The sequence below is a fragment of the Parasteatoda tepidariorum genome, chromosome 4 (assembly GCF_043381705.1).
Source record: "Parasteatoda tepidariorum isolate YZ-2023 chromosome 4, CAS_Ptep_4.0, whole genome shotgun sequence".
Lineage (NCBI taxonomy): Eukaryota > Metazoa > Arthropoda > Arachnida > Araneae > Theridiidae > Parasteatoda > Parasteatoda tepidariorum.
The window spans coordinates 73,486,293-73,499,837 of record NC_092207.1 but is presented as its reverse complement, the minus strand read 5'-3'; the positions used below and the strand labels follow the sequence as shown (position 1 = coordinate 73,499,837).

The 13,545-nt window shown below is 28.0% G+C and overlaps 1 non-coding gene across 1 annotated transcript; it reads left to right on the top strand.

Moving 5' to 3' along the window:
• Positions 1-160: 160 nt before the first annotated feature.
• On the top strand, positions 161-8,247 carry LOC107439634 (uncharacterized). Its single transcript, XR_011636628.1, has 3 exons — positions 161-423; positions 5,098-5,258; positions 6,935-8,247. It is a non-coding gene; the product is annotated as an uncharacterized protein (transcript).
• The last annotated feature ends 5,298 nt before the right edge of the window (positions 8,248-13,545 follow it).

Sequence of the window (13,545 nt, the reverse complement as noted above, 5' to 3'; positions counted from 1 at the left end):
GCAAATATTTTTTACTCTCATTCGATTAAATAAAGGTTGCAAGAGACAGAAAAAAGCAGCTGTAAGCGTACCAAACGCATAATTACAAAGCAGACTGAAAAAAATTGAAAAGTTTTTTCCAGGTTTTCAAAGTTGTTCTTGTTTTACGTGTCATAAATTATGTGTGTCTCACAAACTTTTCATTATTTTTTGAAATACTTTTATTTAAATTTTCCGCATGAAATATTTAAAGTTTGAGAATTAAACTAATCATTACTCAAGATATTATCTATTTTAAATATTTGAATTAAATTAAGAGCTATGCTAACATGAGATTTTTTAGAGAAAGAAGTTTAGAAGATTTATGTCTAAATACGGTAGTAACTTATTTAGGTAATTCCCATTCACTCTCTGCATTAGGAGAGAAATACAATACTTTCCTACGTAAGTTAAATCCTTTTACTTAAAGTTTTTTGATCTGTTACTAAATTAAAACTTCTTTTACTATTTTGCGTCCTTTTTGCAACTACTAAGCTTTGATAATTAAATTAATCTGGACTTATTATTATTTGAATAGTTGTAAGGTTTTGTTATTTTTACTAATTGATATACGGTGTAAAGTCGCGTATCCGGAATCGGTGGGACTTCCAGAAGTCCGTATAATAGATTTTTCCGTATAATACACCCCCAAGGTAAACAAAGCTTAAAATGATTTAATAAACGATCTGAATCTAAGAAGCAAAAAATAAATAAACACTATTTTTAAGGGGAATAATGTTTTAGCATTAAAATATCTAATCAATCAAATATAAAATATTAGAAAAAAAATATTATTGCTGAAAATATGGAAAACGAAAAAAATTTAACAGTTACGAAAATATTAATCCGCCATTTTGAACTAGAACGATTCAAGCAGGAAGGGGAAATTCTGGAACAAAGCTTAAAATGATCTAAATCTAAGAAGCAAAAAATAAATAAACATTATTTTTAAGGGGAATAATGTTTTAGTATTAGAATATCTAATCAATAAAATATGAAATATTAGAAAAAAAATATTATTGCTTAAAATATAGAAAACGAAAAAAAATTGACATATGAAAATAATAATCCGCCATTTTTAACTAGAATGATTCAAGCAAGAAAGGGAAATTCCCGTCATTCATTAAGGTGGGTAGGTGGAGGAGAAAAATTCATTTCCTCCTTATTTGTGAAAGAAAATAAGTGTAAAGAGGAGATCATTTAAGTTGAGGGTGGGGAAGTAACAAATTATTGTTTTCTCTCCAATCATTGGCTATCAATCAAGCATAAAGGCGGGGCACGCTGATCGGGTTCTCTTTATTTTTTCTTCTATGACTGAAAGAATCTGCTAAAGAAAGAATGTTACCCCCTTTTCCCCCCGCCTCCTAAATATTACATGGTATGGGGAAGAACGAATGTTTTGTTTCTCAAGGACGTGTATCCTTTTAGACCTATTCAAATTTTCCATTTTGACTCCCCCTCCACCTTAACGCTTGCCCCGTTTACCCTTTTCCACAGTATTTCTTCTTTCAATAAAAAGGTTCCAGGAAATGCCTCTTTTACTAGCCACCTGCATGGGAAAGGAGGGGGGGAGGGGACTCAGTTGCGGTCTTTTGAAAACAAATCTCCCTCTTTTTCCTACATTCCAAGGGAGGAGCGACACTAACGGTCACTCAATGGTCTTGGTAGATCTTTACTTCCCCTTTCTGGTGATTTATGGGTTCGATGCATAAATCAGAGGTTCAGTGCAAGCTAGAAAAAGAGAAAATGCGTCAAAAGATTTTTTCTTCTTTTTTTTTAGGAAAGGGGAAGATGGAGGGATGTTTGTTTAGTTTATTTTGATTGTTAAAAAGTGTCCGGGAAATCGACCCTTCCGGGAAAGGGACGTCCGGATATGGGACGTTACACTGTAATTGTATTGTATTAGGTTGCTCTCTGTTGTATGTGATTCATTTAGTTTCTTTAATACATCAAACTTTAATACTGTTGAATTTTTCACTCAGCTGGGCACTAGCGTAAAATCTTCAAATAATTAAGACCTTAGCCCAAATAAATAAATTGAAAAATTCGAGAACTATAGTTAATTATATTTATTTATGGTAGGGATGTTACGGGTACTTGGCAATTACCCAGCCAGATTATCTTTACACAGACCTGAAAAAATAATTTCAGCAGCAGGTTCAGGGTGAGTAGACCCAGTTTTTAGTCTTAAGACTCGGCATTGGTTATCTGGTGATTGATATTACACTAAGAAGATTTTTGTACCGTAACCTGCAGCAGAATAACTGCCAAGTCTTAGCAAAAGCTCATGAGTAACTGAATAATAAAAAAAATAAGAACTGTGAGGTACAGGGTAACTGAACACAGTTTTTAGTCTCAAGGCCCAGTATCAGGGACCTGAAACCCATTTTTAGTTCTATTACCCAGTTTTTTTTTACGGGTTATTCAGTGCTGGGTACCATACATTAGAAAGACTTTTGTATCGTGATCTGCAGCAGAATAATCGCCAAGTCTTGGCAATAGCCCGCAAGAAACTATTCTAATATTACTACTAATTTGAATTACATTAAAGATTAATTTCCTAGTAAATAAAAGAGCATTTTAAAACTGAGACAGTTGTTTTAACAAAAATTAATTAATAAATTATCTCATTATTTTTACGTAGCTAGACAAAAAATTCATTTTGAAAATTTTTTTGCATTTTCAGCATAAATTGAAAAGCAAAATGTATGAATAAAATTGTCTATCAGTAACTTTAAATTAAACTTTTATGAGAAATGTGTTTTTCCAGTTTCCAATCAATTTGGTTAAAGTTCTTTTAGCGTTGGATTAGCCATTAGAGGGTACCATGATTTCTTTCCCTGTGAAAAATTTAAATACACGTTGCACTGAAAAGTTTTTATGAAGCAATATTTTCCCTTGTTTGTTACTTGATAAGGAGTTCTTTTATCTTTTAAGGCTTCAAAAATTATTAAGATACCGAGGTAAAATCTTAAGATTAAGGATAGCAAAATAAATCTTCTATTCAATATTGGTTATAAGTTTTTTGTCTTACACAAAATGTGTAAGAGATTATATTTAAGTTGATCTCATTACACATAAATTATGTTTATTGTAACTTGATAGTTTAAAATTTTTTCATTTAATATACCAGGGGTGGCGAAGCTCCTTGATAATCGAGCCATTTTTCAAAATTTGAAATTTTTCGCTAGCCGTAATTAAACACATATTTAAAAGGTATGCAAGAAAAGTATTAAAAAAATTTTTTTTTACAAAAATTATATTTATTGAAAAGATATAAATAAAAGTACAAAATATGTGTATTGAATTATTTTACTTCTCTTGATAATTCTTTAAAATTTGGTGAATAATTGGTGACAGCACTTCTCAGTAATTCCTTGAGATGCTGGTTAGTTAATACTGATCAGTATTTGGATTTCACGAATTTTAAACGGGAATAAAATTATTCACATAAGTACGTTGTTCCGAATATTGAAATAATTCGACAAGCAGCCTTTCATAATTCAGGATACTTCGATTCTGGCACAAATTTTCTAAATTCAGTAATCAACGTTGACTTATATTTTAATTGTAGAGCTTGATCATCTTGCATCTCTATTAATCGAGAGCCATAAGTAATCCTTTAAAGAGCCGCATGGAGCTCGCGAGCCACAGGTTGGCCACCCTTGTAATATACTCTAATTTAATTCACAAGTATTTTAAAATTTTCTACATTTAATAGAAGTAACATTTATAAATCATATTGAAAATTTAAGTAAATCAAATGAAAAATGAATTAATTATAGAGTCTAAGATAAGATCGCTCCACTTCAAAGCAAAGTATTACGTTAATCATTCTACACCGAAACAGTCATCCACAAATTCCTTTTCAAAACTTTTTTTTAAAAATTTAGTTTAAAAAAATATTAAAATAAATTTTATGTTTTTATTTATATTAGCGCACAATAAATTTCTTTGCAACTATATCCAATAAAATATTTGTTTAATAGAAAATTAAAATACAGTTTTTATATTGTTTTGCATAAATATTATAATACCTGGCTGGGTAATAAATCCATATTTTACTGTGTTTCCGAAACTGGCCGGTTAACCATAAAAATTTTGCCGCGTGCCCGTAACCAGTTAGATAAAAGATTAAATTTTCTCTGAGTACCCAGACTAAAAATTTTTTTATACTCAATACTTATTTACCTATACAGCAAAGAGAATAAAATAAAGTGTAGAAATCAATTATTTTCAAAAGTTTATTTAGAAGACAATGAAGCGATAAAACAGTACTTCAGGATGCACTTTATTAAAATAAACCAATTGGCCCAAACAAGCTATGCTGTGAAAACGGCAGGCTGTGGCTGTATAAATATAAAAACTTCGAAAAATAAAAATTATTGGACAAATTTTATATATTTAATATCCTCAGATGGAGTATCAAGGATCCGAACCCAAGAGCATTGAAAAATTCAGGTTTTCGGCTGATGGTGATCTATAGTGTTATATCAGTATCAGCAAGAAATCCGAATTAATACACTACTGGTCATTAAAATTGGTACACCAGAAGAAACCCACCACAGTCATGAAATTTCGTTGAAAGAGAAATCTTGGTGTGATATGTGAACTATGAGATTTTCAGGTGGCAGCAGCCTATAATATTAGCAATAAACACTAACCTTATAGGCCAGGTATTATAATGATAGTTAATAAAAGCAGAGATTTATATAAAAGAGAGGTAGTATCAATTTTCTCATAATCAAGTTGCATTTGGATGATATTTTCTGCTTAAAAAGTAGCTGAAATCGCTCGTGTAAGAAAAAAAATTGTATACCAGCACATGTCTGTTCTTAATTAAGAAAAGATTATAGCCTATCTCGATAGCGTTTATCGTAAACCTTTAACTGCCCTCAGAATATAAGATTCAGAATGGTTATATTTATAAGAACTAAATATTTAGACATTTTTTTGCATTAAAATTTTCTTTTGTATTTAAATAATATTTATTCTAATTGTTAATCTATTTGCAGGGTAATTTTTATTATTATTGTTTTGTTTTAAAATGATAATTAGTTTTGCTTTTCTTATATATAGGGAAACGTTACTCAGATAGGATTTATAGTATATTGAAAAAGACTGGTTGTATTAATGAGGATTTGATTGATTGGCTTATTTCTCCTTATTGGAACGATATAACAGTTGAGAAAACTCACTCTATCCCGAAATTAATTCCTAAGTTTATATTTTATGGAAATGTAAGTTCTTGATTATATAACAATTTTATTTACTGATTAGTTTATTTTTTTTAGTCTTGAAGTTAAAAATCTTAGTTTTGATACTAAACCAGTAGCTCATAAGATATACTTTTGTTTGATTATAAGAGTAAACCAAATTTGCTCTGACTTACATTTAATTCTGTAAATTTACATTTCTATATTGGTAATTTTTTGCCCTTCAAATTTAGCTGGAGTGCATCTAATTTTTAGTTGTAAGTAATTACTTTGCATTATTTCTTTACGAATCACTCTTTTTCCCGTGATCCAATATTAAGATTTTTGTAAGTAAAAAATATCTCGTATGAGCATTTGAAATTAACTAATTGTTTATAGAATGAACCAGTGGTGTATAGCCGAGGGGGAGGGCAACCCCAGAAGTCATGTAAAATTTAATTTGTTGGTCACAAAGAAGATTTGATTCATATAAATTTTTTTAATGGTACTAAGAAATGTTATAGATAACAATTTATTAAAAGACTAACTTTTAAGACTGAATTCAAATAAATGCAAAAAAATTTCTCTTACTCTCAAAAGTATTTCCTAAAATACTGAGAAGAGAACTTAGTTCTACTTATTTCCTACTATAGTTGTTATTATTGTGCCTGCACCATCACCAAGGAGTACATAAGTTGACAGATAGGTCACCTTTTGTACCTGTTAAGTGACATTTCATATTTACTACTAAGTGACATTTCATATTTGCTACTAAGTGACATTTCATATTTACTACTAAATGACATTTCATATTCACAACTAAGTGACATTTCATATTTACTACTAAGTGACATTTCATATTTAGGATGAGGATTTTCTTTCAATTGCATACAGCTCTGAAATCCTTTTTGCTAACAACACAGCTAATTTTTTCTTCGCTGAATGGGAAGATAAACTAATTTTTCCCCATAATCATAAAATTTTAAATTTTAACTTTCAAGTTTTAAGAATATTCTTTCATTTTTTTTAATATTATTATTTACATTTGGGTATTTATTTTCTCCCTATTTTCTCAAATAGTTTTGAAAGAGTATAAAGAAATTTATTTTGAAATTTATGTTCATGCTGTAGTAACAGGTGAAATGTTCTTCTTACCCATACTGCTGTTTTTATTTTATATTAAAAATATTAACTATTTTGATTCTTAATTGTAGAGTTTTTATGTATATTCTATGTTTCAATTTTTTCTGACTTATCAAATTATCACATTAATCTCATTATAATTTAATTAGTTTTTCTTTTTTTATAATTAAATAAAAAAATAGTTTTGATCATGAATAACAGTTACATATCTTTGCTATTCCAACTATTCATTCTAGCAGTATAAAACAATATTGTAGGAGCTACTATTTTTATTATTATTGTGGGTAATATTAACATACAGTAAGTGGGATATTAACATAAAAATTTTCGTAATTTTTTTTTTTTTCTGTTTTATTTATATTACAACCCGGATACTAAAGATTTATTTTTTAGATGAAATTTTTGCCTTTTCTATCGCTATTCCTATAACTTCAAAATGGGTATTGTTTCAAAGCCAGTAAACAATGTTTAGTAAATCACATGAAGAAAAAAAAAGATTTTTTAAAATTTACTTTTCAAAATATTTTGATACTAATAGCCTCATTTAATTTTTTTCCCTTTCTTTATTTTCATTTCAGAAAATCACTTCTGTCAGCTTTGAAAATTCTTCGACTTCAGTGAAAATATTGTCTGCAGTTGTGTGCCTTTTACCTCATTTGAAATCTTTGAACCTCAGTGGTACTAGTTGCACTGATGATTTGTTAATACTTATAAGGAAAATGTGTCCTGAGCTATCTTCTTTAAGTTTGTTTGAATGCAATGTCACTGATGATGGAATGAAAAATTTATGTTATGTCAATCGAAAAAAGGTTGGCTTTGATTCTTTAAAGGTGCTTAATATTGAAAAAACCAAAGTCAAATCTAATGGCATCGCATATATTTTAAGGAATTTAAAACTTCAAGTTATAAAATATCCTGAAATTGCAACTATTTTGTACTATTTCCACCTTTCAAAAGTAAATAAATATGTAGATGTTTCAAAGATATATGAATTAAAAGAATTAGAATATTCATCAAATAAATTATTGTCAACCATTAGTTTTCTAAAGATATTGGAAGTATGGGTAAATATGTGTCCCAATGTGGAGAAGCTGGCAGTTGTTGATTGGCTGTCTGAATGCGATTTTGAGTTGTGTCTAAGGTTTGAGAATTTAAATTTGCTGAATTACCTAACTCAGGAAATCCTGCTAAAGAGGGTCTTGCTTACTTTATAGAAAACCAAGGAGTGAAACTAACAGAACTTGTCTTACAAAACGTTTCAGTTTCTGTTGAAGTTATTGGAAGAGTGTGCCTTAATTTGAAAAAATTGACTTTGAATAATATTAAATACCAAGACATTGATGATACCGTTTTGAGTGACAAGGTACACCACTTGAATTCTTTGGCTAAGTTGTCCGTCAAAAACTCATGCTTGTACGAAAGATCTACAAATAAGTCAATCAATTTATTACTAAGCATATCTAAAAATATTGAATCAGTTTCCTTTCATTGTGTAAGAAATCTCTCTGAGGTGTTGATAGATAATATAATCAACATGCAGCATTTAGTTAAAGCTAAATTTGTTTTCACCGACATTAAAGATGCTGCTGCTATGAAACTGTTTACTTGCAAAAATATCCAGAAACTGTATTTAGATGGTTGTCCATATGTATGTGTTGAAAAATGTGCTAATGTTTTTTGTTCACATGTTAAAAGCAATGTTGGGAATACATTTTCTTGGCAAATAGAATATGATGAAAGAATTACTTGAAGAAAAAGTTCTATTTATTTTTGATATTTTGTGTTGAGGAGGCCTACGTGTATGTGTACGCTGCTTTTGCAAAAATGTAAAATTGTGTTCATATGGGATAAGGACGTAAACAAAATTGTGGCAGATTAATATATATTGTTTGAAAAACAAAAGGTTTCATCAGCTTTAATGAAAAATACTTATATTAACTTTAGTTTAAGTCAATGGGAATTTTCTTATCTTATTCTAAAAATAAAAAAAATCTTAGAATATATTAACTGTTATTATTTGAAAAGACCTTATTTTACTTGAACGAGTTACAACGAAACCTCCAGAAAAGACTTCTTTTTACGACACTTTCCGGAGACACAGAATTTTTTCCATAGACTTTGTGTTGAAGAAAACCTTTAGGAGAGACCATAAAAACCTCTCCAAGCGACCGGGCAAAACTCTGTGCCAAATGCGTAAAAGATCAAATAAGGAAATACGAAAAAATATCAAAACGAAAAATATTAACAAAACAAATAAGTAAAATAAAATATATTCAAAATATTTGTGCAAGGCTCTTACTTAGAGAGCTCTTTTTGATGATCTCTGAAAGAGATCTACAATCTCATGTTGTAGTCGGAGTGCACTAAAGATGATGCTATTAAAATAAGTTGAAAGTTAAATTTGAAAAAAGTTGTTTGAGAAATAACTAAGCAGAATGATTCTTAGATTTTTATTAAGCAGAAATATGTTTAGTTGCTTTTTTACTGTAACAAAAGAAAGCATCGATATGCAAAGCCTCATTGATTTGATTGGTCTTTTTTGGATAAAACTAAACTGCTGTAAAAGTTTAATGAGTTCATAACCTTAGACAAAGTGTAAAATTAAAATATTTTAAATATTAATGTGTGGGGCCGATAAAGTTTGGAGGTAATTGACCCTTCTGCCCATGCTATAATCGGACTATGGGGTTACGATGCGAGTCTGCCCTGAATGTTTAAATTGATATTTATTCAAGTGATTTTTTATTTATTTTGAGAGTAAGATATATAAACTGAGTTATGAGTATTATGCTTATAAGTAATCCTGGGCCATCTGTAATTGTTATCATTCAAGCCTGTGATTGCTTTGTTAGAAAACTTGTTTTTAACAATATTTTTTTTTCTTAATTGAATGACATATTTCATTCAAATTTTTATAACTTGATTTTTCATATTTTTATGTCATCAAGTTTTAATGTATTTTTTACTTATCAAATGAATTGGAATATTTGCTGTTAAACTTATTTTTATCAAATTTGTTGCAAACATATGTTGCTAAATTTTTGTTCCTATACAGACAGTACAGAGTTAGATCAGAATGACAGACTTAGACATGCTATCTGTCATAAGCAAAGGGTTAAATATGCTGTAATGAATTTAAATAGATAAAATGCTTATTTCATGAATTTAGGGATTTTTTTAAAAATATTTGTAGTTTTTATATTTTTTTTGAAAGTATTTATTTGGGGAAACTAAATAGGAAACATTCAGAAGTTTTTTGAATTATCAAAGCTTCACTGTATTTATTATTAAATAAACGAACTAGAATGTTTTTTTTTTTTCAATTAAAAACGTCACTGGAATAAAAAAAAATATATGAAGATGATAATAAAAGTCAATATGTTTCAAGCGCTAAAAAAAAAGTCCAACTCTCAACAATTTCCAGGTGTGAATCAATTTTCAGAACCACAAATGATTACTTTTGATTTCTGTCGTTGACCATTTTCACACTTTTTTAAGCCAGTGAAGTTTTTAATGTATTTTCACTTCAGTTTTTTGGAATTATTTATTTAGAATGTTGTTAAGAATGTTCATGGACGTAGCGTGAGGAGGGACGAACTGTTTGTTCTTAGAAAAATACTTGTTTTATTTAAATTTTACACATACATTTATATATAACTATATTATATATAAAAATAATAAATACGTACATATACATAAAACCCAAATAGTTTTCTAAAAGCAAAATGTGTGCCCCCTCTCATGCTATGCCTAAGTTGAACTTGTTTCTGTTAAATATGTGCTAACTTGCGACACATATTATGAACACAGTGTTGTTTAATATACTGTTAAGTTGAAATTAATAAAATGTTTTTTCTTGAATTTATTATTCTACTTTTTAAAATTTATTAAGTAAACTTAAATAGGAAACCAACCTTTTTTTTAATAAATATTTTAGAAAAAATACATGTACTGTGAACACAGTGTTGTTTAATATACTGTTAAGTTGAAATTAATAAAATATTTTTTCTGGAATTTATTATTTTACTTTTTTGATATTTATTAGGTAAACTTAAATAGGAAACAAACTTTTTTTAATAAATATTTTAGAAAAAATATGACAATTTTCAGCTTAATTTTAAAGCTTCGTAATTTCTATTTGTATCAAGTGTTTAAATTTGTAATAGGCACTTTAGATGGCTCATTTTAATGTACTGCAAAATAATTTTTATGTGTAAAAGGTCATCTTAAAAATTCTACGAGGATAAACTAAGCAATTAAAATAAGAAAAATTTATAAGAGTGTTCAATTTTATGTCATCTTTAAAAAAGCTGAAATTTTAACAGTGCATTAAGTCTCTTGAAAATTTCCCACACATTCTTCATATTCATTCATTTAAGACTGTAACAAGCTCATGGCAGTAGGTAGGGCTTTAAGTTTATTTTGGGATTTAAAATATTTTTAAATATTATTTCTCCTTAGTAAAAATCATTTTTGTTTCTTAAAAGTCAAAAACTTATTTTAGAATTTTTTTTTAAATGTTACCTTTCTTTATTTTTAGTTAATTTGCGTAGAATTTTAGATTTTCTTTTGTAGTCCATATTAAATAAACTCTTTCATATTTATCATCCAAGATGAAGTTTTCTAACTATAGTTTAAATGAGAAAGAAGCTGTCATGAATTTAAAGTCTACAGGATCGTTGATTTAAACATTTAATTAATATAAAATGTTATTAAAAATTAACATAGAAATTTTTATTAAAAAAGAGTAGCCCAGTTGATAAGGTATTTTTTTTTTTTAGAAAGCTTCCTTTTCAAGTCGGATTTGTCAGAGTTTTTTAAAAATGGAAAAATCATTATGGATCATGCCCCGAGATATTTTTTGCCATTTTTGTAAAAAACTTTATTTTAAAATAGAAAATTTACCTTAAAGTTATATATATGTTAAATTTTGTTTTTCCTTAGAGTAAAATGTTATTTTCTTAAAAAAAAAGCCACTACAAATTAAATAGCAATAATACATAGTGGGAAATGCTTAGTTTTTTTTTACACATACTGGCAATTTGAAATTNAACAAAAAACAGGGGGGGGGGCTTGTGGACAGGTGTTGTTTGCTTTCACGAAATAATTGTGAAAGAAAGAATAGAATCGCACTCAAATTTTGTGAGTTACGAAAAACCCGCTCAAATACTATACTCCAAACACTGATGTTCCCAAATGGGAACATTTTAATTTTTACGGAAATAACTCCCTAGAAATAATAATTGGACATATTTTGGTACGTTAAAATAACAATATGTCCCCTGGCTACTAAATAAGACCAATAAAAAAAATTTTCTATTACTTTTTTTTAAAATTAGAGACTGAAAAACTTAAGAAAATTCTAAGTTCAGAAATTCTGTATATTTGGCCTTAAATCTATAAAAAAATTTAATGATTTTCCAAAAATTAAGAGCATCTAAAATAAATTAATACTGTTCTGTGTCATTTCAGAAAATATGACAAATGTAAACAAATAATTAGGTTAGTAAAAAATTTCACAAAAAAATGTTCCCATTTGGGAACATCGGCAGGTAAAAGGTTAAATAAACACTTTCATATTTATCATCCAAGATGAAGTTTTCTAACTATAGTTTAAATGAGAAAGAAGCTGTCATGAATTTAAAGTCTACAGGATCGTTGATTTAAACATTTAATTAATATAAAATGTTAATAAAAATTTCTATGTTAATTTTTAATAAAAAAGAGTAGCCCAGTTGATAAGGCATTTTTTTTTTTTAGAAAGCTTCCTTTTCAAGTCGGATTTGTCAGAGTTTTTTAAAAATGGAAAAATCATTATGGATCATGTCCCCGAGATATTTTTTGCCATTTTTGTAAAAAACTTTATTTTAAAATAGAAAATTTACCTTAAAGTTATATATATGTTAAATTTTGTTTTTTCCTTAGAGTAAAATGTTATTTTCTTAAAAAAAAAGCCACTACAAATTAAATAGCAATAATACATAGTGGGAAATGCTTAGTTTTTTTTTACACATACTGGCAATTTGAAATTTTTAGGACTAGTATCTAAAATTGCCCCTTGAATCCACTGCCCAAATTTCCTGTTTCTAAGAATTGACAGTTTAAAAGTAACATGCAACCCCTTCCATAGATTGATGATAATACATCAATTGACAATTTTCAGAAATTGTTTTTTTTTGCTGTAAATCTTTAAGCTTATTAAGTGACTGTTCTATCACAGAAAAAGATGAAAGATTTTTTTGACATTTTATTCATTTATATTTTTTTATAAATGAGCAAGAACTCAAGAACTTTTTATGCACATTGAAAATTTTTGATGCACAATTATAAAATTAGTTTATCCATATAATTCCGCGTAAAAAATAGCTTTTAATAAATATTTATAATTTTTTACATCATTTTTAAGAATGTAATTTTACATGGTAAAATACAAAATTTGAGTAGTTTGTCTGTAGAATTGTAGCTGAAAAATCGAAATTTAAAAGTACAGCCTCCTTAAAATTCAGTTTCTCAGGAACTATTTTGTATCTTGCCATGTAAAATTACACTCTTTAAAATGATGTAAAAAGTTGTATACCTTACAATTCAAAATTTTTAAACTATTATAAATTATATTTGGATAAATGAATTTTATAATAGTGCGAAAAATTTTTCAATTTGCTTAAAAAGTTCTCGAGATATAGCGAAATACTCAAAAATCAAAATTTACATTAAGGGATTCAAATTTTAAACCGCTCTCCTGGCCAAACTGCGGCTAGCTCCTATATTTTGGCCAAGAATCTGAATCCGTCAAAAAAAAGGTATGTTTATTCAGAGAAAATATGTTTTTGTGTCTGATTTCGCAACTTAAAATAATCCCTCGAACCATTAAGATTTAGTCCTAGAACGCTAAACATTAGATCAACACTTATACAATATATTATTTTTTGCGCACTGTACATAAAATTTCGGAATTCTTTTTCTAAGTTTGTACAAAAGCAACGTTCGTAACGTAATACCAAAGTTATGTTCTCAATTTGCATACTAAAATTTTGTAATTCATTTATTCTTTCTTGATGACCTTGTACTGAATATTATGTTTATCATTACAGACCAAATATGAGGAAGGTTTCTGAAGACCTTCCTCATATTTGGTCTTCAGGTCTGTTGTGGATCCATCAAAATATAGGTTAAGAAAGAAGTAGAGAAA